Consider the following 26,311-nt stretch of genomic DNA (forward strand, 5'->3'; position numbering starts at 1 on the left):
ACAAACCACAGCGCGGCTTGGAGCGAGGGCTGTTGGTGCAGCCACAGAACGGCTTTAGTGCCTCATCGGGACGGAAGCCAGGAGGGAGCATTCGAGCACACGGAAGAAGAAGCCATGCAACGCGGTCAGTCCATGAATCTCTGGTTCCAAGATGCCTAGGGACTTCAAAAACAAGTACCGGGGAGCGGGGAGGGGGGCACATGGGGGGCCTTCATTGACCACCACCCCCCTCATCCATTGGCTGGAACATGGATCAGATCGGGGATTAGATAGAATAATAAAGCTTATCTTTTCTTTGGAAAAAAAAAAAAAAACAGCTTGTGACTCCAGAGTTTCCCACGAGTGTTTGTCCCACAGATGCGGAAAGAGAATGTATAGAATTCCTCTTGTGAGGTTATTCTAGGCCAGGCTGGGAGTCACCACACATGACTTCCTTTCCCTTCATTGGTTCAAATCATTACCCGATCACCAGGGAGGCTGGCAAATACAGTCTAACCCATGAATTCAAATTGGCTTTGCTTGACAAGTATGTCAACCAGTCTTCTTTGACATGCAGTCATGTTGTTAGTGTGTATATGTATGGAACTAATTTTCACGAGCTCAGGAATGATGTTTTGTTTTTCTCTTTGGCAACCTAATGTACATTGGCCGAAAAATAGATTTCACTTGAAAGAATTCCAAAGATGAAAGAGGGAAGGAATGAAGAAGGGAGCGAGGAAAGGAAGGATGGGAAAGAAAAAGAGAAAGACTAAAATGAAGAGAAACAATGAGAGAAATAGAAGAGCTTTGCAGATGCCACCATGTGCATCAACAGTCCTGTCTGGTCCTGTGGTGGTCCAGCCAGGGCCAACCCTACTGTGGTTTCCGGCATAGCCACCGACAGCGAGCCCTTGGGCAATGTCACTTCTCAGCCCTTTGCAGACAAAGTTCCAAAGACTTCAGAAAGCTTCCGCACTCTGAGCACGGGGAGAAAGGATTTGGTTATAAGGGCTCCCTTTTCACAGAATTGTTCCTGGGTGTATGCACCAGGGTGGTGACTTCACACATCGTAAGGGTACGGGTGGCAAGTCCGTCCATGGCGGGAAAGATGATGAGGAGAACTTCATCCTGAAGTAGGCAGTCCTAGCCTTCCTCCTGGCGCATGACTCCCAGGCCCAAGACTGACGGTTCCCATTTGTTTTCTTCACCGCTAAGATGGAAAGGTTGGGTGGCAAGCCTGGGGTCCTTGGTCAGGTGAAAGGAGTCATGACCATTGCAGAAGCCATGGAATGTTTTGGTTCCAGAAATGAAAAGACCACCAAGATCACCATGGTTGACTCTGGACAACTCTAGGACAGTTGATCTGGGTTTCCTGTTTTATCGTAAGCACCAGGCCATTCCTTGTGTCGCTTGGGAAGTCACCCTTCTATGACCAAGGTGCACGATCTGTTCATCTTTGTGGTCTCACTCCAGCTCTTAGGATTCCCTGCTTTCCTTGTTCCCCTCGGCGTCCAGCTGCAAACCGAGTTAAGAATGAAATAAAAGCTAAACAATAAAAAGAAAGAAAGAGGCATTATTGAAATAGATACCTACTTCCACTTTAAAGGGATATTATCTGGAAACAGAAACTTTTTAAAAAGATGGTTGAGTAGCTTAGAAAAGATCCTTTCTTCACCAAGTTCCCTCAAGCATATGTTAAAAATAAATGCAGGTGCTACCCATGTCTGGAGTCAGGCGTGTCCTTCAGAATGGCCCTTCGCGTGTCTTCAGTGCCAGCCATCCCTCGTCATAAATCTCGTCAGCTCTTATACTGTAAATCCCACCGTGATCAAAAGATCAATGCATTTGCTTGCAACCGCTGGGGAAGTTTTTAATTGGTGAACATATTAAAACCAAATGAATGTGGGCTGGAGAACAAGGAAGCAAGTAGATATGTGTACTGTGATTTCTTCTCCCGCAGAAAGGACTCTTCTTCCTTCACTAATTGCACTGAAAGGAACCACAGCAGCGCGCGCTCCCGTACAAAGCAACACTTAGCATCTGCAGTTTTCCTTTCTCGACACTGAGAGGATAATGCATAAATGCATTTGTTGGCAATACTGACAAAGACTGATTTGTTCAATAATTGAGACCTTGATTTCTGTCATTAGCTGGATGTTTACAAAACGCTTCCCCCTGTCTACATTCCAGATGTTTCTTATTTTAATAGCTCTTTGTTTGCCATGGGTTTTGAATTCTAAATTGTAAAGTGTCAAGAGCAAAGACTTTCTTTAGTTTGCAAGTGTCGTGGTGGATGACTCAAACTTGAACTCCCCAGAATCTTTGCAACATGTGTCTTTCTGACTCTAGTCCATTTATTTCCTAGAGTGAGTCTCAGAGGTCTCGAATTATGACCCAGGTCCAAACGAAATGAGCTAGCAACTTGAGTGTCCCACTCACTACTTTTGTACTTTAAATGGAAAGTTTGGCTACTAGCATTCATTTCCAAATAATCTTTCCAACAACTTTTGTTTCCAGGGAGCGAGCATTGAATACATCCCAGCCTGGGTCCCTTCAGCTGACTGTGGGGAACCTGAAGCCTGAAGCCGTGTACACCTTCCGAGTGGTGGCGTACAATGAATGGGGGCCTGGAGAGAGTTCTCAGCCCATCAAGGTGGCCACTCAGCCTGAGTGTGAGTATGGAAACAGAAAGGCACTAGTTTGAAAGTGGTTATTGGCATCTGAAACATTTTGAACCTTCTTTTTTTTAATTATTATTTTTTTCTTAGGAGCTCGTACAACTCTTATCACAATCCATATATACATACATCCATTGTGTAAAGCACATTTGTACATTCATTACCCTCACCATTCTCAAAACATTTGCTCTCCACCTAAGCCCCTGGCATCAGCTCCTCATTTTCCCCCTCCCTCCCCACTCCCTCCTCCCTCATGAACCCTTGATAATTTATAAATTATTATTTTTTCATATCTCGCACTGTCTGATGTCTCCCTTCACCCACTTTTCTGTTGTCTGTCCCCCAGGGAGGAGATTATGTGTAGATCCTCTTAATCCTTTCCCCCTTTCTAAACCACCCTTCTTCCACCCTCCCAGTATCGCCACTCACACCACTGGTCCTGAAGGGATCATCCACCCTGGATTCCCTGCTTCCATTTCCTATCTGGACCAGTGTATATCCTCTGGTGTAACCAGATTTGTGAGGTAGAATTATCTTTGAACTTTCTTATAAAACTTTTTGGAGATGACAAATGGGAATTTCTGAAGAAACATTTAGCTCAAAGATCTTTAAAGGTAAGATGACGTATGGCCTCATCTCCCTAAGGACAGGATAAAAACGAATAATGGCCTAATACATCCACCAGGGTCCAGATTCACTTCCTCAGAAAATGACTCGCTCAGCAAGGTGCTTCACTGTTGCCCGCCCTTGGCAATTTCCATTGATTTTCCAGGCTTTGTTTGCAATGGCATACAATGTCCCACACCAAGACCAATTAGAGAGCTTCAAGAAAAGATTCACTCCGTACACCTGAGAAGCTACCAAAAAGGAAACTAAATTCCAGAAATATGAGTTTGTGTCAAAAAGTTGGTGGGAACATTTCATTTTCTTTCAAAATCCATTTTTCCACCCTCAATCAAGCCTCTTTGTATAAAGAGGTCGTGCCCTGTGGGGACATTAACTACTGCTCAGAAATGGCTCTTTTCCCAGCCTATCCTCCAGCTCCCCTCAAAGCTGTAGCCAGCCAGACATTGCGAGTGGTTCTCCCTCCCCGCTGATCACAAAGGTATATAGTGCGGTGCACACAGCCTTCTCCCTATACAGTCACTAGGAGTTGGGATTGATTCAATGGCAGTGAGGAGCCCCATGAGGCAAATAACCAGTGTCCCACAGATTGTTCCAGATCCGCTGTCAGTCTCTCAACCTTGAGGTCTAGGGTCTCTCTCCCTCTTTTAGGCTTGAACCCAAACAGTTCGCTAAATAATCTCAATACCCTCTCTTTTTTGGTTTGTTTGTTTACATATGCTTTTTATAAATAGAAATTGTAGGTTTACAGGGGGGGGGAGTTAGGGGGGGGGGAAGCACAGAAACTACAGAGCGTTCCACATGCCTCCCTGTCACCCTGTAGCTTCTTTAGCTTATTGGCAACACCTCCCATCAGTGTGGTACATTTGCTGAACTAACATTGATACATGATTTATGATGAACTTAAGTCACATTAGGGATCACTCCTTGAACAGCTCAATGACTTTTGACAAATGGATAATGTCACTCATTTGGCATTACAATATCATGTAGTAGTTCCAATGTCCTTAAAATGCCCTATGTTATACCCACCCACCTATCCCCTCCATTTGGTTCTGTGACTCCTATCACTGGATTAAGCTAAATGACCAAATGTGAAGGAGCTGGACATCCTTTGACAACGTTCAATGGTTTCCTTTCATAAAGGAAGACCATATTTCTACACAAGGAACACAGTCTACTGCTGTTTGTCTACCTCATCTTCCTGCCCCCGCCCCCCCCGTGACCCCCATAAGAGAGTTCATTTTCTCAGTATGATATGGGAGTTGGTCTTTAGAGCAACATGACTTAATGAATTAGCAATTTTTTAGTACAGCATCGGGTGAGATTGGCAAGTAAATTGATATTGTGCATATTATTGGCTTAGCATTGGAGTCGCCACGTTGCACATGGACAACTATTTCTGCTTACAGAATTTCTGTTTTCCATTTGAATCTCTAAAGCCATTTGAGGAGATCCTTTTTCCAGCCATATTTTGCTTGATTCTTGTTTGCTTGTTTGATGTGTTTAATGCTGGAAAACCAAAATATGGTGACTGATTATGTCCAATAAGCAGACTTCATATAGATACCTTGTTGCAGCTATTCTTTAAAAAAAAAAGCTATTTGATAACTGACAGTGTTCTGTCTTATTCTTATTTTAATATAAGCTATGTTCAAGTTTGTAATGAGTCTAAATATAAACTTGAAGCACTTCCCTTGGGAATGGAAGAAATCATCTCTGGACCAGTGCACTCGTTAAGTATTTTTAAAGGGCTCATTGAAGAGGAGAGAGTGAGAGTCCTCTGATTTACAGACCTGGTGCTTACTCCATCATGCTTGACACATCGCAAAGTCTCCAATCCTCCTTCTCCTTACCAGGGCCTTAAAGACAAGATGATGGCAAAGTGTACTTGTTTCATGAGGGCCGTGCTCTACAAGTCTTATACATCTCTGCCTCAAAAATAAAACTGCAGGGTCTTCAAAACCATAACTATACACAGGCTGGAGGGAACTATTCAAAAATGTGTCCTCCCAGGCAGGAGTGAGTTCAGAGTGGGGCCCACTGCAAAATGAGAATGTGGACATCTTATTTGACTATTGCTCAAAATGCCAGACAGCGACAGCAAGGCATTAAGCCAAACACCTTGCAGAGCTCTTCCTCTATGAGTACACTCCCTGGTGACATAGGGGTTATGCATTGGACTATGACCTGAAAGGTTCACGGTTCGAAACCACCAGCCCATCCAAAAGAGAAAGACAAGGCTTTCCACTCTAGTAAAGAGCTGTGTCACCCTGTCCTACCAGGTCACCATGCGGTGGCATCAGGTTGATGGCCATGATTTGGGTTTTCAGTTTTCTGAGTGGCCCTTCTCAAGAGCAGGCGCCTTCTCGGTGTAGGATCCTCTGTACTTGTGCCAATCATATGTCCTTGAAGTAGAACTGACCCCAAAGTCTCCACCCCTAAAGGAATGTCTTTTTAAATTTTATTTAAATAATTACATAATGATTCTTTCCTTCATGATATTGTATATTAATATAATATTCAAGTGATCACATTTTCTTATTGACTTAAGTTTCATTTATTATCTACATTAAATCAATGGACTTCTACTAATCATTTTTATTTTTAACCAATAGAGAAGAATAGAAATTTGAGTCAAATGTGTATTATTTTTCTTTTTTTTTTTTTCAAATGTGTATTTTTAAAAGTTAAATAAACTCTGCATCTTTTATTTAAGCCACCAAAAAATTTATTGAAAGAAATCTTGTTCAGGTTTCTAAGATTAGCGTGTATAACTTTGAAAGCATGTCATTTTGAAAAGATCCAATATTCTTCACATCGTAATCCTTACATTATCCCTACAGGTTCCTTCTTGTGTTTTTCAGGGCCTGCTGACCATGATTATATTGTATTCATGGTAAAATTCCTAGATAGTCCTACTTTCGAAGACCATGAAAAAAGTTTTCCCTATCAGATCAATTGTTTATATGAGTTTTGTTTAGCAAAGCAATGTGCAGCTTTGTTTTTGTTTTAAATCACTTTATTTTCAGCCAACATATCTAAGCCAAAAGAACAGTCAGCATTTTCCCTTTTGAAACTGATAAATCACAATGCCTCATCACATTAAAAACAGGTGACTTATGATAGAATATATTGTTCCATTAAATGTAACTAATTTAAAAAACCAAACCAAACTAGAGTCAGACTATTTATGGCAAATAAATATAGCCCTAACCTTGTGAAAGAAACTGATGACCTCCTTCAGCTATAAACATACTTATTGAGCATGGACGAGGTTTCTTAGTCTGAGGCATGGTGGAAAGCTATGTGGTGCATATAAAGAATTAGCTCATATGCAGGTATCAGAATCTTCATGGGGATATAAATATTCTACAATTGTAAAACTAGCAAATAACCCAAGTAAGAGCACTTGTAAAAAAAATGTTAAAGAATACAGATTTGCTTATGAATAGAATGTCTGGGATGGTCAAGGCATATGAGCTATTTCATTTTTTTATGCTCACATCATATTGTCTTCTCCTCAAGTTATCTTGTATTATGAAAATACCTGGCCACGTGTCTTCTAACATGCACCTCTCTCACCTCCCATTCAGAAAGCAGACTGGTAAATTTGTGCAGAGGACCTTACCAGGCCCTGGTCTCTGTGAACATTTATTTAGCTTAAAAATTAGCATAGACAAAAAGGCACCAAATAACTAAGAAATTGATTGAACATAATATATTGCTTGTTGGCCTGTAATTCTCATATACATACAAGGGAAACTCCAAAAAAGGGCATGGAAAAATTTCCCTATCCTCCATGGTCACTATAGGTTAGAGCAGTGGTTCTGGACCTGTGGGTCGTGACCCCTTGGTCCAAGTGTTGGAAAATAACCACTATTATACTAATACAACAGAATTAGAAGCAGTTATGTTCATGATGTAGGGTGCACTCTGCAAGATTGGGTTTTAACTCAATTTCATATCCTTTTGACATATAAAAGAGATCACATAAGGCAGTAGAGACTAAAGAGACCGCAGTACCACCAAGGCAGAACCAGAGACTGAGCCTGTCCTCTGCACCCCGAGGTTTCTGAGCTGAGAACCTGGTAGACCCTGGGGAAGATTGGAGGCATGGGCCATGCAAGGAGAACAAAAGAAGTTAGGACCTGCTCCCAGAGCTAATGGAGAGAAAAAACTTTTCCTCTAGAGCTGGGACCCCGAATTTCAACTTCTGATCTACTAAACTGTGTCTAAATGCATGTCTGTTTAAGCAATCTATTTGTTGTATTTCTGTTTTAACAGCACTAGATACCTAAGCCCTCCCTGTTCTTCCCATTCCCTAGAATAAAAATTATTTCCCTAATAGGCCATATCTTCTTTGCACCGGTGACTGGGTTCTGTTCCATGAAGCATTGTCATTGTATAATTCATCTTTCACTGAGCGAGCAGATAGGTAGATAAGAACACTTCATCTTAGATAAACAGTATGTTCAGAATATTTTTTACATGTGCAAAACTGTTGGCTCTTTCCATTCATTTTAGATTAACGGTACTGTACAGCCAACTTGCTGTCTTTATTGCAGACATTAGGGTAAATAAATAATGTTAACATGACTAATAGGTATTGCATATGCATTTTATCTTCCGTTGTTAATACAAAATGCCATTTTGGCAATGTGAAAATATTCCCAGGAGAAAAGATACTTCATCTTCCCCAAGCTGGCTCAATAATAAACCAATTACTGAGGAAGATAGAACATTTTAAAAATCCTTATACTTGTTTTTTCATTCTCTTCCTATTCCCTTTCCCTTCATTTCTTTGTTCTTATTTCTGTTCCTTTCTTACTTATTTTGTTCCCTCGTTCTCTCCCTTTCTTCCCCTCCCTGTCTTTTCTTTATTTTTTTCCCTCTTACTTATTATTCTTTCTTCTTGTCTTGTCTGTTTAGGAGCTCATCTTTCTGTCTTCTTAAAGGAAATACAGGGGCTGATTTTATTATCTGGGTAGAATATCAGAATTTAGAGGAATAGGGGGAAAAACATTTTCCATCATTATTTCTCTCCCTGACAAAATGATCTTATCTTTGGAAAATGGGTCCCGTCTGAGTATGCATTTGGTTGCTTCTTTTATCACTGTTTCTCCAAATGTGATGTAATAATTGTACACTAAAATTACATAGCTTTTATACAAATTGAATTTCAAGTTTTTCATATTATTTGAAAATATCGACTCTATTATGAAAATCATATTCTCGAGGAATAAAAACTGATGGAAAAGAATGTCTGAAATATAAATCAGCCAGGAATGGTTTCCTAAAATGCATACATTTTGTAGTAATCATTTAAAGAGATCAACAGCCCAAGATCCCGTTTATGAAATAATCACCCAGAATAGAAAGGCCTGATTTATATGAAGGTTTGTATCCCCTGATTATATCTTCCTTTTGCTCAACCTTTGCTCCATTTCCCCTGCCTTTATGGTATATAATTTCTCTGCTGTATTATCAGCCAGGATTAAAGTCCCTGCCTGCTTAAGGCTTGTCTAATCTTTTCCTACCACATGTGGAGAATTTTTGAATTATGATTTGGGGTCCTTTAAGATGCTGTTAAGGTAGTTTAATCGCAAAGGATGTTGAAAAGGACCGCATACTGGCTTGAGAGCTCGAGTTAGAATGGGAAGCCTATTTGCTATCCCACAACCCAATTATCCACAAAACCTCATCATATTTCCGAGTTGTAAGTAATAGTCTTAGTCCATTATATTCTTTACCCTGGGACGATGAGTGAAAGTAACCCCCAAGTTTAGTGACATGCGAAGACATTATCTCCAGAAGGAGCCGGGTGGCTTTTTCTCCGACTGTGGATTTTTTCATTTTAATTTTAATTCTATGAGGGACTTACGAGAATGGTTATTATGGAGAGAACATACAAGTGCAGCTCATGTCTCTGAACCTTATAACCTGCCTCCCAGGGCAAGTTTCTCTCTTTCTTTCCTTTTTTGCAAGTTTCTTAATCCTTGAGCCCTCATTATTTCTGGCTCTGAATTAGAAGTGTTATTTACCCTTCAAGTTCCCAGACTGAGAAGATAAGGTGGGAGAGCATATGGAAAGTGGCCTCACAGGTATTTAATAGAGAGAAAGTTCCTTGCCTCAACTGGCTCAAATGAAAGCAAAATTCCAGCTTCAATCGTATACAAATAAAACAAAGGAGAATACTTAGGTATTCACCGACGTAAACCAGGCTAGAATGCTACTTTATTTAGAATTGGGAACTGGTTTGATTATTCTATAATTACTTCATATATCTATTTTCACTCCCCCCCATTGTACTTTCCTTACCAGCATGTTTGGCAGTCTTCTGCAGACGGGCTTTCTCCCTAGTCTTGTCTCATGTACCAGTTTCATGATTATACTCCGTTGAATGTGTCACAACCCTGCCATTTTGTAAATAACTGTTTCATGAAAAGATGCTGGTAGAACCTAATTCCTGTTTTCAATGGGTTTCCACGATAATTCACAACCATCAAGTTAATTGGGATTCATCACAACCTTGTGTAGAATTTCAGAGATGGTACATCTTTGTGGGAGTCAATAAAACACAAACAAAAAACGTACACTGTGGAGTCAATGGTGACTCAAAGTGGTCTTATAGGACAGAACAGAACTGCCCCTTAGGTTTCCCAAAGTTTGAAATCTCTTTCCTCAGAAGGGCCACTGGTGGGTTCAAAGTACGCACTCTTTGGTTCGCTGCTCCACGTGGAGTCCATGGGGCCACTAGGGGTCCTTAGAGGACAGGTAGTCTCACTTTTCTCCCTTAGCGAAGATGGTGGGGTTGATGTGCAGACTTTGTGGTTGACTGTGTTGATTTGAGCGTGCCTCCATAAACTTGGCCCACCATGTTCATGACAATCTTACTAGACTATTCCATTGATCACTAAAGCTGGTGTACACTTCTGAACTGACCTGCATGGTGACTTTTGGGAGTGTCTATTTGCAGTGGCTGTCATATATGAATTAACTGTGGGCCACTTGACAATGATCCAATTGTGAGGTCACACACAGAGGTAGAGATTAACAGTAGAAAGAATAAAGATAAACATTAGCATCTCATCCTTTATAACAGCACATGAACACTGACACCTTGTAAAAGTCTCTTTTGTTTAAAAATGTGTGTTCAACAAGAAAACACAAACAAGATGGGAGAGATTAAAGGCTTAAAGTTTAACATCACAGCAACAGAATGCTTAAAGAGCCCATTTGGATTTAATGGTCAATTAAGCGAGAATATTAACTAAATGAAATATGCACATATTTAACAGGCAATCCTACTGTGTGTGTGTGTGCATATATATAAAATGTTTTAGTATAAAATACACAAGTGCATTTTAGAAATCATCTAATCAAGACATTTACAGTTAACTAATCTAATGTGACACTCAACCAAAATTAAGTAAAACTTGCTTTTAAATTACTTCACTATTTTATGGATTCTTTTAATGGAAGGTTATATTCTGCCCCACTGTATTACATGGTAAATCTAACACATTACACAGAAAGTCAATAATTTGATTTAAATATTGTGCTCTAACCTCAATGTTCCTGCATTGTTATATTGATCTAATAAAATATTATTTCTACTTTGCAGGAAAATATCGGGGGGAAACCATAAACAAACAAAAAAGCAAACATGTTCTATTCTATTGTATTAAAACACTTTTCTGTTTCCTACCTGTCTTTCCAGAAGAATGAGCTAGCCCCAAAAGACATCTAATGTAGTGTTAGGGTTGGGCCAGAGTTCCTGACCACAGACATTTTTGCAGGGGGAGAAAAGTAGCCTGGATTGAAACTGAATGATTTTAAAATGTTAACACAGTTTATTTTACTTTAGGCTTTAGCTGTTAGAATCAGACTTTAGATGTTGCCCAAAGGGTATAGGATAAAATGGCCCTGTGGCTTTAGATCTCTGAGCCTGTGACCAACCAGGACATTGCTGCCTCACTTTAAATGCATCATCAGATTTGGGAAATTTCCAAATGAAAGTCGAGTGAAAAAATGGTTAAGAACAATGATTCATTTTCCAAATGGAAGCTGCTAGCTAAGGTTTAGTGCCAATTATGGAAGTGTTAAAAACCTGGTAGTAGTCAGGATTTTGTTGACTGATAGAAACAACAAGACACGATTGATGTGGTGTGGAGGAAACCCTAAATTGACACAGTGTGGGGGCCTCAGAAATAGGTGAGTACTCTGACTGCCTTGCACTGGGTTTGAAAAGTAGGAAGGAGCTGACTTGGAATATACACATGAGCAATGTAGGGACAAGTGACACATTTAGTTTTTTTGACACACTAGGATTGCCTGTTAACTATGTGCATATTTCATTTAGTTAATTAGACTGCGCACTCAATGAAAATACCCAATGCTTCCTCTGAACATAAAAACAGAAGGAAATGTCCCCACAGGGTTAGGCAAATGGCCAATGCGGGGCAGAACCTGACATTTCTTAGTGACAAAGTTGAGCCATTGTTGGAAAACCATGGGAGAGCTCTCCATGCCCCCTGCTGTCCAGGGGAACCCTGCGTGCGTGTTCCCTGTGAACCCGCTCCGGAGACCGGCACGTGGCCGGGCACAGAGGACCCTCGGCTCTGTATCAATCAAGGAGGGGCCTCCTGTGTCAAAAGTACGCCTGCCAGGCCAGTGAAGAGTAATTTGATGTGGCTGTTACCGGAAAGGAGAATTAACTAGAAAAGTGCCTCCGATCCACAGCCCAGACTTTCACCTGCCAAGATCTCACAAGGAACCTGTCCAAAAAGGGACAAATCGGTGCCAAAATAAATATTAGCCCGGAACCAGCTTGTTTTCTGACATGTACTTTGCCTATGTTCATTAACCACGAGATTGAATTCTAATGGGATGTCTATTCTCAGATGACCCAGAGGTCGAATCACCTCATTGCTCTGTGACTGACTCAGAATGGCACCAACAAATTTCTGGTTTAAGGCGCCAGATGAAGGCCAAGAATAAAAGGAGGTTTTGCCTTTGGCCTTCAACATCCTTTTTCTTATCTCGGGAGTACTCTCCTTTCCATTGACTCAGAACACTCAGTGACCCAAACTTTACTCAATTACCTGAAACAGAATGTTAAGTCTATAAAATCTCCTTGGTTTAGTCCATTAGAACCTTCAAGTTTTACAAAAAAAAAATTGAGAACCAGAGAGCTTATGGACGAATCATGATGCAGGTGAGTGGGATCACCAAGCCTTGTTCTGGATCCTCGCCCGTCGAACAACTCCATTTCCAATAAATGCAGATATGAAGATCTGAGTGTCTGTAAGATGATCTTACATGTATTAACTATGTTCTCCATTTTAAAATAATCTCAGCCATTGTCTCTCAAGGAGGCACATTGGTATTAAGAAGCATGTCTAGGTTTCTTAAACTTGTGTTGATATGCTGCTACTTTCTTACTTTCCCTAGAATCCTGACACTGCCCTGTAAGATTTAGGACATGCCACTTTCAGACAGAATGTTACGGACAGCCAAGTGTCAGTCGCACTAAGACAACTCATAAGCAAAGGAAACCAGATAGACTACCAAGTTTGCGGAAGTTTCCAGTGAGATCCCTTCCTAGTATTGATCACACTTACAGTTTCCCCACTCTTCGACCTTCAGTTGATAAAAAAAAAAAAACTCTCATGATTGTTTCCCCTCAGAGACCAAAGCCAGCATGTTGACTTTAATTTTAATAGCTACCACCAGAGACAATCACTATTTGTCATTATCATCACATCTTTCCTAATTAACCTAGAGTAATTCCCTCTACCTGGAACAGCAAGCATTCGGGTCCAGCCCAACACATGCTTTGTGAGATGTGACAGAATTAAAGGCAACAAAGCTAATGGTGCCTGTGCTGGAACTTGATTCTGGTATAAGATATGAATTGCAATGCCATGTAAAGAAAACCCAAATCCTCACCCCTGGATTGATAGATCACATCATGATACTGGAGAAATGATTGATGCTGTCAAGGACTTCATCTTGCTTGGATCCACAATCAATGCTCATGGAAGTCAAGATATCAAAGGACCAAAGGACACATTGGTGAACCTGCTACACTAGACTTGTTTAAAGTACTGAAAAGCAAGGAGGTTGCTTTGAGGTCTAAGATGCACCTGACCTAGGCCATGGTATTTGTAATTATCTCATATACGAGGGTGCCCCAAAAACCTGGAATTGCTCTGGGCAGAGTGGAGGTGTCAGGGTACACGTTTTCCCTGCTAGGCACACATCAAGCAACTCACTCGGAGTTAGTGCATCCAGTGGCATTGCCTTTGAAGGTTCTCTCTAGTAACACTGGATTTTTTTTTTCGTAAAGCAGTTTTGCTCAAAGCTCATTTTTTGTGATGACTGATTTAAGAGAACAGCATGTGGCTGTGATATTTTGTTTCCTCCTGTGGAAAATGCCACAGAAACTGTTATGATGTTGAACACAGGTTACAAGGACAGCACTATGGAAAAAACCCAGGTGAAATGTCAATTGATAACAAACCTCATTCAGGACATCCATCAACTTCCCCGATGGATGAAAATGTCGACTTGTAGTGCATTTGGAGTTCATTCTACCAGGTCAGACTGCTAATCAAGCTTTCTATTTAGAGGTTCTGAAAAGAACGTGTAACAATGTGTGGCAGAAAAAAGGCCTGATTTGTGGCAGACGGGAAACTGGTTTGCTACCATAACAACGCACCTGCTCACACAGCCATCTCAGTGCATCAGTTTTTGGCAAAAACCAGCATGCCTCTCTTGTCTTATGCACTTTACTCACCTGACCTCACTCCATGTGACTTATTTTTGTTTCTGTGAATGCGGAGGAACATGAAAGGACGGCGATTTGTCAACTTAGAAGAGGCGAAGAAAAAAGCTAGAGAAGCATTGTCAATCATCCAAACAGATGCATATGGAAAATGTTTCCTAGAATAGAATTACAGATTTGACAAATGTATTAAGTGTAATGGAGAGTGTTTTGGAGGTGATAAGGTTTTTTGTAAAAATATATATATATGTAGTAAAGGTATATGTATATATATACATAGATAGATAGATAGATAGATATAGATATAGATACATAACTTTGGGAAACATTCCTTTGGGGGGTTGCCCACTTGTACATGTGAAAGTTAGACTGAAGAAGGAAGACTGAAGAAGGACCGATGTGTTTGGATTTTGGTGCTAGCGAAGAATATTAGAAGTACTATGGACTGGAAAAAGAGTAAACAAATCTGTCTTTCAAGAAGTACGGTCCTTAGAAGCCAGGACAGCAAGACTTGGCCTCACGTACTTTGGACATGCTATCAAAAGAGACCCATCCCTAAACCAGGATATCCTGCTCGGTAAAGTCGAGGGACAACACGAAGAGAGGAAGATCCTTGACAAGGTCAATGGACACCGTGCCTACAAGACGGGCCTGAACATAACGTTAATTGTGAGGATGGCACAGGCGCGGGCAGTGCTTCCTTGGGTTAAACGTGGGGTCACCACGATTCAGACCTGACTCAGTGGCACCTAGCAACAAGGAGAGCAGATTTAGTTTGGACAGCTTATCGGGAGATTGAACTGTCTTTCAAAGGGCAGCATGCTTCTTAAAATAGGTGATCAAAAAAAAGAAAGTTAGACATGCGAGATGACGGATCGACATTGCGGTTACAACCTGGCTCTAATATTGCATCACTTGTGAGCAAAGCACAGGGTGGCTCTGAAGGAGATCGTACTTGATGGCCCTGAACGATGACAAGAAGCAGCAAAGCCACTCCACCACACAGCGAACGGGGTAGGTGTGTACGTCTGGCCCACACGGCAAGCGCTGTTCTGAGTTATCTAAATAATATTTCTATTTAACCGTCTTTTTCCGGGGTTTACGCACTACATATAGTCAGCATCATAATTAAGTCTTTGGTTATGAGTCCAAAAGTCATCTATTGCCTACAGGTCTCACAGTTGCCGGCACTGATGAAAATCAAAGCTCAGGAGGTCGGGGAGACAGAGACCCACAAATCCTTTGATCCACCCGTGCAGCGCAGGGTTCCGTTTTACTTAAAGTTGTGCTCCAATTTGTGTGAGATGATTTACTTCTGAAGCCTATTTGTCTTCCTGCTGCTATCTCTGAACAAGCTCAAATCTTCCATGTGGTTAATAAACTGCTTATCTTTTGAATACTGAAAATAAAATAAACTTAATCCTCAGGGTGGTACAGCCAGCAGACCAGGCGTCTTTTAGATGCTTCTTAGAGATATGGGCCAACTAGGTTTCTGCCCTATGTGATTATCAATCTTTTCTCTCCTTTGTGTGCATGTGTAAGGGCATTAAAGGTGCTTCTCCATGATGAATGTCAGTGGAATTGCAAAGTGAATATTAATTTCACTATTGCCAAGGTCAGATGTTTATCCATTGTTATTGGGAAGTTTGTGTTATTATTGAAAATCTTATTGTGGTTGCTCCCAGGAAAGATATGTTACCCCTAGCTCTTTGCTCAAGTGCCAAGAATGGAAAAGGGGGCAAGAACTCAACACACACCCTTAAAAACCTGATCTGTTTGTTAATTGGAGTAATTTTTCCAGTGTCTCAAATAAGATCATGATGTGGGTTTTGAGTTGCTGACTTCTGTGGGACAGAATAAATACAGAATTACGAAATTACAAAAGCAGCCCTCTGTATCAGGAAAAAGAAAGAGGAGAGTTGCAGGGAAAATTAGTGTCGATCAGAAAGTTCTGTGGTCAGGCCATTCAGAGCTGGTGGGCATGAAATATCTATCCGTGACCCCCTAATTTTTAATAAATGAAAGGCGAAGAGAAATCTTAGGGTTTTCTGTCCATACAGGATATGATGTCTGGCTGGATCTCCCTGTATATACTCCCAATGTCCAGCTCAGTGCAGATGCTTCTCCCTTTGTTCATATCTCAGTGAACAGTACCACAAATACTCAGCCATGGGGGTCGCATATGAGGATCATGCTTGGTGCTTCCATCATCTTTCCTCTCTTGCCTCCAACCCATCAAGCGTTGTTGCTTGGACCTCCCCCTCCCGCCCCGAGTGGTTACCCCTCCGGCTTCCCCCCACCCCTCCATGGTCAGCAGTTTGAAACCACCAGTGACTCTAGAGGAGAAAGAAGAGGCTTTCTATTCGCATAAGAGTTACAGTCTCAGAATCTCCCCAGGGCACTTCTCCCCTGTCTGTCGGCGGCGGGGCCGGGGGTGGGGGTGGGGGTGGGGGTGGGAGGCTCTGAGTTGGCCAGGACTCCCTGACAGTGAGTTTGTTTGGGTTTCATTTATGACTCTTCAGGCTCTGGTGGTGTCGTGGGTGACCAGGTGGGCTGATAATCACAAGGTCAGGACCTCAAATCCACCATTGCAGAAAGACGAGGCTTTATGCGCTCTCAAAGATTTAGAGTCTCAGAAACAAAAGAGGGCGTTCCACTGGGCCTTACAGGCTTTGCGTGAGTCAGGGTCCAGGGCTTCAGTGGTTGCTGGCTCCTCGTCTTCACCACTCTCGTGTGAATTCAGCCTGGTAGCTTCTCTCCGCGGGTCTGTGAAATAACTGACCAACTGATCCCCAGCACTCACATCTGGCCCTTCAATGGACTCTTCATATAAAAAAGTGTGGCATGCCGATCCTTTTCTGATTCCTAGAATAAATTATGAAAATCCTTCACAAAGCCCTGTCTGGTCTGGCCCCTAACAATTTCCCCCGCTTCTCTGGACCCTTCCCTTCCTGACTGTGGTTCTTTCAGCTTTGACTACACGTCCCCCAGAACTTGCCACGGTGTTTAGCATGCTTAAGGGCTTATTTAATATTGATTGAGTATTGATTTTAAGCCATATGCCATTAATGAATCATTTAATATTCACAGGAACTGCGTGAGGCACTGGTATTAACCAACTAGTTGTCAATCCTAATCCATGGCGTCCCTGTGTGGGTCTATAGAATTGTGCTCCAGGGCGCTTTTGGAAGTAGATCACCGGGTGTTTCTTCCAAGGCACCTCTGAGTGACTTAAACCCTGAACTTTCTGTTGACAGCCAAATGTGGTCACTGTCTGCACTACTCCCTAGTTGGTACTGATGTTGGCCCGATTCTTAAAGAAAAGGAAAGTTAAGATTGAAGGCACGAAGTAGCCTGCCTTAATTGAGCCTGAGGGTGGAACCTGGATTTGAACCGAGAATCTCTGAGTAGGAAACTGAGAGTCAGGATCCTTTGTCATTGGCTGTATCCTAGTAGCCCTGATTTCAGACTTCAGAGAACCCACATGTTAGAGAAAGAGTGCTAAAGTTCTCCCTTAATTTATGAGTCCTTCCAAAAGAGCCAGCCTCCCCAAGGCAGTGGCTCACCTTGTAAAGCTTGGAAATTAATAAGTACAAAATGTCCTCCTCAAAGAGATGGTATCTTTGACGGTAGCATTTCTCCATGGTGATGGAGAAAGGGCCTGTTCATTTGATTGCCTGAAAAGGGGGGCTGCTGCTTCCTCCTCCTCTAAAAAAGCGCAGCAAAGCACTTTTGTGTAAGCAATCGATACACACCATTCATTGCGCTGTTAAACTACAAACATCAAATATCAATTCTTCCCATATGACCATAATACAAGTCGACTTTGGAAAAAAGTGGCTGGGATTTAGCTGCATTATCACTCTGGGAAATCCTCTGACTTCCACAGAAGCGAGAGACACCTGCTTTGCTGATACATATCTATTTATAGATAACTGGCATGTTTGTGTACAGAAATATAATCTTCAAGCATATACAAAGTCTGCCATCACTAAGAAGTAAGCATGAAGATAGCACACGCCCTTCCTGGGCCTTTGTACTCTGATTCTTCTATAAGAATGAAATGTACATTTATATTAAGGGGACTCTGACAAGTAAAATAACTATAGGGAGGTTTAAGAAGTTGCATTTATATGACACATCCATTGAAGCTCAGCCCTGTTACTGGACACTTATTTGGCTAAACGGGTTTGTAAACAACCCTGGTCAGGAATCATGTTATACCCTTTCAAAATGATAAACCATGTTTCTCATCTCCTTTTCATATATGTCATCCTCTCATGTTCTAATAATCCTGAAAATTGAGTAGGACAAATACTCTTTCCTCCACTAGTGTGATTAGAAAAAAGCAACAAGCAAACAAACGCACTGCTATCTAATCATGCTAACTCATAAAGACACGATATGACAGAGTAGAACTGCCCCATGTGGATTTCCAAGACTCTAACTCCTTACATGAGGAGAAAGAATCATTTATCTCACTCAAAGTGACTAGTGGTTTTGAACTGCTGACCTTTCGACTAGCAGCCCAATGTGCTACCCACTACACCACCAAGGAACCCATATTTGATAAACATTAAGAGACTCAATTGCATATAATTTTTTTTTAAGTAAACCTACTGCCATAGAGAAGATCCAGTTTCTGAGGCTTTGCGAATCTTTACAGGAGCAGTTAGCCTCATCTTTCTCCCACAGGGTGGCTGGTGAGTTTGAACTGCTAATCTTGCTGCTCACAGTCCAGGGCTTACCAAGGCTCTACTATATATCTTGAGTACTGTATATGTGTAACATAAGGTCTGTTGAAGCAATGTCTGACTGATTATACCTGCCAGGGCTGGGGCATCCAATGTCTGAATGCTAAGAAGCCAGAGCCTCATCTGGAGGTCAGAGCCTTTCTTCTGCCCAGCTGCTGGGCACATCCCTGAAGCCATCTTGTCTGGGGTAAGGGAGGCCCAGGCTCAAACTCCCAGTCCTAGTTTTCCTCAGTTCCAGCAATTCCCCTGTTTTGCCCAGTTTGGTCTTCTTGGGTGCCGGTAGAAAGGTATGCAGTGCTCACACCCAAAACCAATCGCAGGGATCTCAGTCCTCTTGGCAGGTTATCATGGGTAAGCTGACCTTTGGGTAGTAGGCCTGGCAGGTTGACAATAACTGGGTTGAACGAACCTCAACACTCACCTGATTAGGTGTCTGCAAGGGCAGCTGCCTAGCCACATACTCTGCAGCCTCCATGGCTCATGGACTCTGCACCCCATGCCCTGTGGACACAGGTTTTCCCGCAAAGTTCAAACCCTATAACATCCCCTATCAAGGAGTTCATTGTGGATGTTGTTATTCATAATTGTCCTTGCTCATCTTACTGAATCCTCATGCTAGCTCTGTGGCCTTGCATGATATAACCTATTTTAAAATAAATCAAGAAAACAATGTTCAATGAATTTAAGCAACTTGGCCTAAGGCTTCAATATTATAAAATGGAAGTGTCCCCACCTCCCGCCCTGTCCTTCACCGGAGCTTCATTCCTTCCGGCTATCCATCCATCCATCCGTCCGTCCCTTCTTTCCTTATCCAGGCTTCAAAACCAAAATATTTCGAGGTATTTTATTTTCACCAGTGGTCTCAGGCATCATTTTCACTTTTCCATTATTTTTACTTTGAATTTCACAAAGTGTTTGGGTTTTTTTTTGACAATTTGGGAGAAGGTACAAGTGAAAATGGAAATTTTCTCTGTCTTCAACACTTACTTTCCAACTGAAATTTTAGAGACAATCATCTTTAGAAAAATGGATGGAAGGTTCTTTACCCACCCCAATTTTCTTTGAACACCATGTTTGCCTGAGATTGTTTGATAATTATTGGAATTGGTGTTAATGTGCAGTGAAATGGGAATTTTCTTTTCTAATTGGCAGTTTTGTGCCAAGAAGGCAGAGTAGGAAATGCGGTGCCCTCCTCCCTGGGCTCAGGCACCGGTGTCATGGTGAGGCTGGCGCAGGAGCAAGCAGGATCTGGCTCACGATGGGTGCAGACCGACCGATGCCAGGGGCCCTGACAATGAAATTGTTGATTTACTTTATTTTGACATAATTCTCATGACTGTACTGACAGACTCCATCATTTGAAGTCTTACCCATGCTACATAGTTGTTGATGCTTTTGTTTTTGTTGTTCTTTTGTTTTGTCTCTGCTTTTGCTTTTCTCCATTTTCTTCCACCTTGTACATCCTGCTTCTTTCAGCGAGGCTAATGTCAGTGTTGTTCCCCATCCCCATCCTAATTCACACCTGTGGGTCTTGACTGACCAGAGTCCTCCTTCACATCAGAAGTATGTGTTTCCAGAGCCTTAATAAGAACCTCTTGACTTCCTACCATTGTCAGATGTCTTACAGAAGTGGAGAGACTAGTGCGCGCTGAACACTTACGAAGTCTGATTTGATATTAATAAGTTAATACTTTTTAAAACCAATTTTATTGGCATAATTCACATACACAATTCACTCTTTAAATCATATTGAAGAGTTCTGTGCAGTCATCCACACAGTAAATTTTAGAAACCTTCCTCTTTCTTGTCCTCATTCTTGTGAGGTTCCCATTTCTCACCAATCTCCCCAACCATGTGCCTACCCAAACCCAACAACCAAACTCACTGCCATGGAGTCGATGCCCACTCCGGTAGACTTGCCCTGTGACTTTCTGAGACTGGAGCTCCTTTAGAGAGAAGAAAGCCCCCTCGTTCTCCCTGCAGGAGCTGGCTGGTGGTTTCAAACTGCTGACCTTATGGTTAGCAGCTCAATGGCCGACTCCTAAAGAAACTGTTAACTCAGTGACTGTCACCACACATTTACATAGCCTGGATTTCCTACACACACAAAGCAAGAAAACAAAACAGTTATAGTAACAAAATAAAACATAAAATGCATAAAATGTGTATCTGAAGTTTTCCTCATAATGACAAGAAGTAAGACTCAAGTAAGTCTTTATTTTCATGTATCAATAGAGGAGCTTAAACCCCGCCACACACACACACACACACATACACACACACACACACACACACACACACACAATGAGATTAGCTTCACCTGACACCCATCCTTCACTCACATGGCAACTTCAGCACATTTAGCTGAAATTTGATGTTTCAATTTCTAATGCTTTCTTTACCTATGGTATACCTGAGATATCTGCATTTAAATGGTTTGTGGCTTCAGTCATGAGTTAGGATTGAGAACCACTTTATTCCGCCTTTCAAGGCAGTGCCTGCCTTTTCAGATGGTAACTCAAAAAAGTGGCAATGCTTCCCTGAGATTACTACTACGTGTTTGTGTTACTGAGACTTTAGCTTGCGGTTGACTAATGTAATACTTTAGTTATCCAACTGCTTCCAATTCTAGGTTGAATCACAACACTGCTGCTGGTAAGATTGCATTCTTTCCAGAACATTGCAATTTTTTTTTTAATTTTAAGCTATCAAAAATCCATGATTCAATATGTCAGTATATAGGTGTATAGATTGCACGATAATAAACAGTATGTGTGTTACATACATAATGAGTTAGTAGGCAATGATGATTAAAAACAGAAGTGAAATGAACAGGTAATATCTGTTTCCTCCAACCTGATCACGCCAGACTCTTGTGCTTCCCTAAGAGAAACATACCCCACAGTTTGTACTTCTTCCTTGCCAAATTGCTGTCATATCTCCTAACTATGTATAGTTCCATCAAGAAAGGTTTCATTATGTTAATAATTACATTGACTGCAGGCTTTTTGATGTTATAGTCCCTATACAGAATAGAAACAGATTTCATAGAAATATCATTAAAGCTGTTAACTACAGGAGGAAGAAAAAAATCAAAGAGGCAATCAAAGCAGGCACTTTATTATCAACAAATGCATGTCGTTTCAGAAATGGCTTGCATTTGAAACACATTCAGGGAAAATATCAGCAGCATTGGAAGCCAAAACTTAAGGAAGAATACGCTGTAGTCTAAATCCATCCCGATTACTACGCAGAATTCCTTAGAGCCCTTGCTCTTCCTTTCTGAAAGGGACTTAGGACTCACTTCCAAACAGCAAAAGAACAAAGAGGGAGCACTCCGCTCATAATTCAGGTCTGAACTGAGGACCTGTGAATTATAGGTCATTATATGCATGTCAGCACATGATGTACCCTGCCCCCCAACGGCGCCTGATACACTGTTTAATTTCATTTTAAAAAATTGTGACTGTTAAATTGATGAACAGTAGAACTCATTGTAGTGCACAGTCATTTTGAAAAGACTTTAAGTATTCAAATGTTCAACTACATCTTCTCTGGCACTAACATTTGTCTTCATTTTGGACTTCCAGCTGAGAAACATCAGTATAATGGCTAAGAGATATCAGCCTCAGTCAATCTGATGAGCAGAGTAGCATGTCTCAATCCAGCTAAAGATTTTTATCTTGAACAACCTGTATTCACATTTTTATTTGGAAGCATTTACTTAAATACCCAAGATATTTTAAAACTCAATTATTTGGCAAATCATAGTTTATATTTCAGTTTGACCAGTTATTTATGGTAGAGAGAAATAAGAAAGGAAGACAGAGAGATATGACTAGAAACAGACAAGGCAAAGGAAACAATGGGTGGGGGGAGATTAATTCATACAATCAATGTCCCTTCTTGGTCACCTAGATCTTGTAAAGCCTAAAGCATTTGTTGAATTGCACCAGATAAATCAAAATGCTTTTGAAATACCAGTGATTGGGAAAATGAAATGGAAAAGTCTTATTTCACAAAAATGTTCTGCTGGTGTTTGATTAAAAATGGAAAATGCCTCTTTAATGGGAAATTGTTGTCATGTTTCCCATCGTGAAATAATTAGCAATCACTACAAGCGGCATGATGATAAAGAACCACTGATTGTCAGAGCCTAGAGAAGATCTAATCCATTTGGAAGCTACCATTTGGGAATGCTGTCGGGGGACAAAAAGGTCCTCAAATCCAAATATATTTTATAGAGACGTATTTATTAATTCTCAAAAAGGACAAAGATAAGGCAAAAATGGTTCGTGTGGATGAGGAAAGTCAGTTGCACGAAGCTAGAAGGGTGGCAAGGATTTTCAGAAAGCCAGTCACTTGAATGTCTCATGTTTAACAAGAGAAGTTGTCACAAAAAAACGTTAGATTGCAGATCAATATGATATCATTTTAGGCAGAACTGTAGAAGTGGGAATGAGACCATGACTGGAGCGTATACATGATACTGGGGGCTGTGCTAGATCGTTTCCAAGATGGTTTAGGGTCCTTTGATCCAATCAGTCAGAATAGAGATCATGACCATGCAACCCTAGTACCCTAATTTCCATCAGGGACACGCCCTAGCAAGTCCCTGAGAGACGGAGCCTCCCTGGGGAAGGGAGTGGTAGTCATCCACTTGTCAAACACAGTTTGCCTAAGGGCAAAGATACTCATTCTCTTTACTGGGTGATGGTCAGAAATTATGCAGTGGAGGTTCGACTCCACAACTCAGAAATGGGCTGTCACCACAGCCTTCTGCCAACTTAGTGCTCATAATACTCAACTCTAATACAAAGGTCAAAAACTCCAATGATGGAAACCTTGGACCCTACACTTAAATATCTGTATCACATCCTTGAAAATATCCACAGTTTTGAGAGATTTCATGAACTCCTTGATGCCAGTGACAGACATCTCTCATAAGTAGAGACCAGAAGCCATTCTCCCTGTCTCTGTCAATCAGCAGCAGCTCATCAATTGTAGCACATTAAAATGATTCAAGAACTCTTGGTTACATGTTTGACTCTCATGGTTGGAATCCACCTGGTGGGTACTCGGGAGACTGATCTGCGCATCTGAATCCTTGATGATCACAGTGAACAAGACCGTGAGCGATGGTGCTTTCATGTGTGGCTCCCGGGAGTCAGAGTGACTTGGGGACACCCTATGGCACATTTTGATTCACCCTTCCTCCCTTTCTCCTTGCCTTGCTTGCTTTGCCCTTCCTTCTTCCCTCCCTCCCTGCCTTCCTTTCTCCCTCCCTTCCTATCTCTTTCTCCCTCTTTCACACCCACTCACACATACAACATAGAAACACAAATGTATCTTCCATGTGATTGGCTGTAACCAGTCATGCTTTTTTAAATATTCAGCTAACTTTTAGATGTCATTTTTGAGGGTTACCTGTGTGTTTGTGTATAAGCTGAGTTTTTCAGCACACTTTTTATGTGGTTTTTGTGGTAAAATTATGTGCCTCGGCTGATATTTGGCTAGGCTTATACCCGAATATATATGGTAATATGCAACAAGATCACATTATAAGGTTCTCTGCTACACTATAAATTTATAGATCGTAGGAAGTGACTGTCCTCACAGCAAATAGTGGCATGTGGTATGTCTCATTTACTTGATGTAAGTATTTAATTTGTTCATAAATACAGGTGTTTTAGTGAAGTCCCACTGTAATGCAATATTGAAATTCTAAAAGGTGGTTGGTTAGGCTGACATTGATTGATGAGTTACTTGCACTAGATTATGCATCTAGTCTGAAATCTTTGCACGCTTTGAGGAAATAGGGAACGTGAATAGAGATGGAGAAAAATTAGATGCAGCTTGCTACACAATTATTGTCCAACTGAGGGGATCAGTGGGGATTATCAAAGACATCTTGGGAATGATGAGCAGTTAAACCCATTAAGTTTCTTGACTGACATACTAAAATGTAATGAAGTGGAAGGCTGGAGACGTTAGTGGTATTGATTTCACATTTAATTCCCATTGTTGAATATTTTTGAGACTCCATTTTTCTCTTTTTCACCAACAGCTCATATGCATATAAAAGAGCATGTCTGTAAATTTATCAAAACTTATGCTTAAATATACTTTGTACATATGGATCTGAAAATATATACACGTGTGTCTGCATGCATACTCACACACATATATCAGTGTCATGTAATTATGTACCTCATTTGCAGATATATTTAGAACTATAATGCAAATGGAAAATAGTAGAAAATAAATGAATTAGAAATAGAACCCCATTGTAAAGAATAGTAAGATTTTGATGGCTTAAGCAAAACACAAAATATACCAGGCAGAATTGTTGGAAAGAATGTTCTCATGTACAGACAGGTTTGTTTGTTTTTAATCTAAATCTGGGACTGGTATTTTATAAGTTAATTATATATGAGGTGGCTTCAAAAAGTTCATGGAAAATTGTTATCTTTTAATTCCACTCTCCACAAAGTTTAAAAATCCCCTTTGTATAAGATTTAATGGCAGCCCTCTGATGTTTCCCAGAATCAAAATATGAGTATATTATTTTTATTTTTTAAAAATGAGAATATAAATAAAACCTACCAAACCAATAAATCGTAAAATAAATGATCTTTTATTTTTTAAGTATTATAAAAAGAGGTATTTTAAAGAACAGCTCATTCATGGAAAAAGGAAATTAGGACTTTAAGCCAATGTAGAATATGGTTTTATTTGAATAAAAATTGGTGGAAAACACATGCTGTCCTTGAACTAAAAGTCCTTCTGAATTCTATTATCTCTGCTTAAAATTCTTCTCAAAATCAAGCAATCATTTGCCTGTGTTAGTGTCTAATGGCCATTGTTGTTAGATGCCATTGGGGCAGCTCAGACTCAGGGGTCGCAGGCTCAACAGAGTAACATGCCACCTGCGCTGATGCCGTGCTTACTTCACGCCTCTGCCAGTGCTCACCATTGCCACCATGATGTAGTCTGAGTGCCTTCCAATTGAGGCAGCGCCACTGTTGGCACTCTGTCTGCTGTGATCTCCAGGGTTTTCACTGGTTCATTTTCAAAAGTATAACCCTAGACCTTCCTTCCTAAGCTGTCCTGGTCTAGACCAGTGGTTCTCACCCTTCCTCATGCCGGGACACTTTAATAAATTTCCTCATCAGCGGTGACCCTCCAACCATAAAATTATTTTTGTTGCTACTTCATAATTATCATTTTGCTACTGTTATGAATCATCATGTAAACATCTGATAGGAAGGATGTATTTTCATTGTTACAAATTGAACATAATTAAAGCATAGGGATGAATCACAAAAACAATATGTAATTATATATTGTGAAAAATTTATTTCTAATGACAAATAAATGAGATTTTGTCTTGAAGCATGATGTAGCATGGGTAACAGTCTTCATGCTGGGCACTCATCTGTGGGCATATCTGCATGTGGGTGGACCCTCCTGGAGACGGATAG

General features: G+C 40.9%; 1 protein-coding gene across 1 annotated transcript in view; it reads left to right on the top strand.

Moving 5' to 3' along the window:
- Nucleotides 1–2,586: 2,586 nt before the first annotated feature.
- LOC101652384 (netrin receptor DCC) overlaps nucleotides 2,587–26,311 on the top strand; it is a 363,431-nt gene continuing 339,706 nt past the window's right edge. Inside the window, exon 1 of the mRNA XM_045296053.1 lies at nucleotides 2,587–2,651. The gene's annotated coding sequence lies outside the window, so the exon portion shown is untranslated. The remainder of the gene's footprint in view (nucleotides 2,652–26,311) is intronic.

This window comes from Echinops telfairi, unplaced genomic scaffold (genome assembly GCF_000313985.2).
Source record: "Echinops telfairi isolate 266 unplaced genomic scaffold, ASM31398v2 ScPeMD7_7400;HRSCAF=8409, whole genome shotgun sequence".
NCBI lineage: Eukaryota > Metazoa > Chordata > Mammalia > Afrosoricida > Tenrecidae > Echinops > Echinops telfairi.